Source organism: Rhineura floridana, chromosome 6, assembly GCF_030035675.1.
Source record: "Rhineura floridana isolate rRhiFlo1 chromosome 6, rRhiFlo1.hap2, whole genome shotgun sequence".
NCBI classification, from domain to species: Eukaryota; Metazoa; Chordata; class Lepidosauria; order Squamata; family Rhineuridae; genus Rhineura; species Rhineura floridana.
The window spans coordinates 12,993,123-12,996,234 of record NC_084485.1 but is presented as its reverse complement, the minus strand read 5'-3'; the positions used below and the strand labels follow the sequence as shown (position 1 = coordinate 12,996,234).

Below are 3,112 nucleotides of genomic sequence, written 5' to 3'. Positions count from 1 at the left end.
CTGACATTTCTATTTGGCTACAAGAGTCTGACATTCAAAATCTGTTCCAATGTGGAAACAGCATAATCATTACTTTGCAAAGGTGAGGATGCAGGATGTGTACAATGTTATGTAATAAAACCAGGGTGGGCAACCTGTGGCCATCCATATGTTGCTACACTCCACCTCCCAACAGCCCTAGCCAACATGGCCAATGGTTAGGAATAATGGAAGTTACCCTGCAACAAAATCTGGAGGGCCACACCTGTAATTATAGTTTCAGTTAATGAATGGTTGTGAGAAATGAGGAGCCTCCATGATCAGAGGCAGGATGTCTCTGAATGCCAATTATTGGCAAGCAACAGCGGTGAAGGGCTGCCACCTTCATGTCCGGTGGTCTTCTCAGAGGTTTCTGGTTGGTCATTGTGTGAAATGGCAGGGCTAGATGGAACTTTGATCTTCTTGTGTTCGTCTGTTGATTTCCAATGGCTAAGTCAGTCTGGTCCCAATGCTGGAAGTGTCAGCTGTGGCAGTGGTAGACTCTTAAAGCAGCAAAGTGTAGGGAGATAAGGTGGGGGAACAGGGTCCAGTTTTGATCCTGTCTCCCATTTAATCTAAAAGCAAACCCTCCTCTCCTCACTTTATCGCCAGACCAGTGGGCCTTTAGAAATACAGAAATGTAAAAGAAGACTTGTTTGTATCTGCAAGAAGTTTATAGCTTCTTATAACCTTTTGACTGGCAGACAGCTGATTTGGACCATTACTTATGGGAATTCATCATCATTTTTTTATCCCCCAAAAATTGTGCTCAAAACGGTTTACAACAACGTGGACAGTAATACATCTCAATAACAATTGCAAAAACAATTTCCTAACAAAAAATAATAAAACAGTGACATAACAGCAAATATAACAGCAAACAAAAACAGCATTTCAATACTATGAACAGAGCAACATTACAGGCAATGTTACAATAGTAAAAATAAGAAGAGAATTTTTGGCAGTTTCACTTGGCTCCTAGAAACCCCCTAGAAATCCCATGATGCTACTCGGAGTCCCAGTCTGGCAGCAACTTCTGATAAGGCTTTCAAAGGCAGGGGGTGGTGGGGAAGCTGGAAACACCCCTTCCATGACCTGCTTTGAACCCCTGAAAGCACTCTGCAAATGTTAAGAAGCAGCAGTAGTGCTGCCCTAGAAACTAGGAAAGCCGCCTTTACCTGACACCATCAATGTTAGCCTGGGAAGGGTTGGTCACCAGTTGCAGCGTGGAGTAGGCGCTCGACAGGGGAAAGGTGCAGCGATGTAGCGGCAAAGAGCAGTTGATGGGATCAAACTCACCAGGCATCACATCTACAGGCACAGACATGCTCAGCTGCAGCAGGATTTCATCCAGCGTTTTCACAGCCTCCACGCTGGCAGCCTGAGTTTTCTTGGTCAGGTACTTTGCCTTGTTCATGGTGTCTCTGCTCTGGATATTCTGACTGAGCAAACTGCCCGCCAGAATGACCCTGGAGATGAGGGCTGCATTGCTCTCCCTCAGCACCCAGCTGCCTAGTCACCATGTCCACCAGGAGCTGCATGCCCAGAAGACTCTCTCTGCTCTTGCCATTGAGGCCAAGGCCGGACACCAGCAAGACAAACCTGCCTGTGCTAGGCCCCATCATGGACAGCTGGGTGGGCATATCTGCAAAGCAGTGATTCTTAACAAGAAACTTGCCATCATCCCTCTCTGAGCCATAGACAGCAAGTATGGTCCCCATCACCAGCTTGTCGATTCGTAGGGCTCCCTCCAGTTTGATTTGCTGCAGCTCATCTTCCAAGATCAGGTCGTTCTATTGGTGGATGTTCTTGGCGCGGAAAGGCTGTGGCGGCAGATTGTGCTCTTCGCTGATTTCCTGCAGGATAGAAGGCTGAAGCTGCATAGACTGGAAGAGTGTCCCCACCACACAGCATTCCTCTGCTGTCTGCCGGTCACCTAGCTTCTTCAGTGAAATGTCCCCCCCATTTGCGCCTGGCTCTCTCCACCAATAACAGTCTCATCGGAATGAGGCCTGTGGCATAGATGTGGGCATACTTCCAGTTGAAAGTCTGCTCCTCAAGTCTGAAGTTCTGGGAGGGATGGAAAGATCTGTCTCTTTCAGTTCTCTCTGTTTCTCACTTTTCTAATGTTAAATTCAGTTTTCTACATTTCTGCAGCCATCTGCAATTTTTTTAAAAAAAAATCTCATGAAAATTCTCCACCATTTCAATGCGAATTTCTCCAAATAAACAATTGTTTGGATGCAGTTTTGACAAAGGTACATATTTTTGCAAGCCATTTCTCATCACATCCTGCCCTTTTGCATGTTATGTTCACTCATGTATTCCTTTTTATGCACACTTTCCCCTAATATATGCATTTTTGTAAATGCTGTTTCGTTGGCGAACTGCATCCCAAAATTCTAATAAATGCGAATTTCAAAGGATGGCTGTGTTTCGGTTCTCATATTGTTTTGAAAATTGTGGATTCTGCATGAAATGCAAACTGAATCAAAATTCTCACCCGTCCCTAGCAGTTGGTATAGGTGGAGATGGGTACCCGGTCGAAGGTAGAGGCCACCGTAGGTGGAGAGGTCAGGAGGCTCTGTGCAGATTGGACAGCCTGCTCCAAAAACATGGTCTGCAGAAGGGCTACAGACCTAGCAGCCTAAACAGCACACTTCTCACCCATGCAGGGCGAAAGCATCTCCTACCTCCACTGGGAAGAGAAACCCCAGCAGAACCACAGAATGGGCTGTGAAGCAGGGGATCACCAGCTTCAGATTTGCCTCTTCAGCTCCAAATTCACCAATCAGCCTTAACACCAGAGCTTGGAAAAGTTACTTTTTTGAACTACAACTCCCATCAGCCCAATCCAGTGGGCATGCTGGCTGGGGTTGATGGCAGTTGTAGTTCAAAAAAGTAACTTGTCCAAGCTCTGCTTAACACACACACCCTCACACACATGTATGTATGATACAGCAGGCAATAATACTGGCCCAATTTATAGGACTGTTGAAAACATAGTTTCCGTTGGCCTTCCCTAAACTGGCATCCTCCAGACGTTTTGGACTACATTGCTCATCATCCCTGATCACAGGCCATCCTAGCTAGG

At 46.1% G+C, this 3,112-nt stretch overlaps 1 pseudogene; it reads right to left on the bottom strand.

The window, feature by feature from the left end:
* Positions 1–1,192: 1,192 nt before the first annotated feature.
* LOC133386568 (DNA polymerase delta subunit 2-like) lies at positions 1,193–2,635 on the bottom strand (annotated as a pseudogene).
* Between the last annotated feature and the right edge of the window lie 477 nt (positions 2,636–3,112).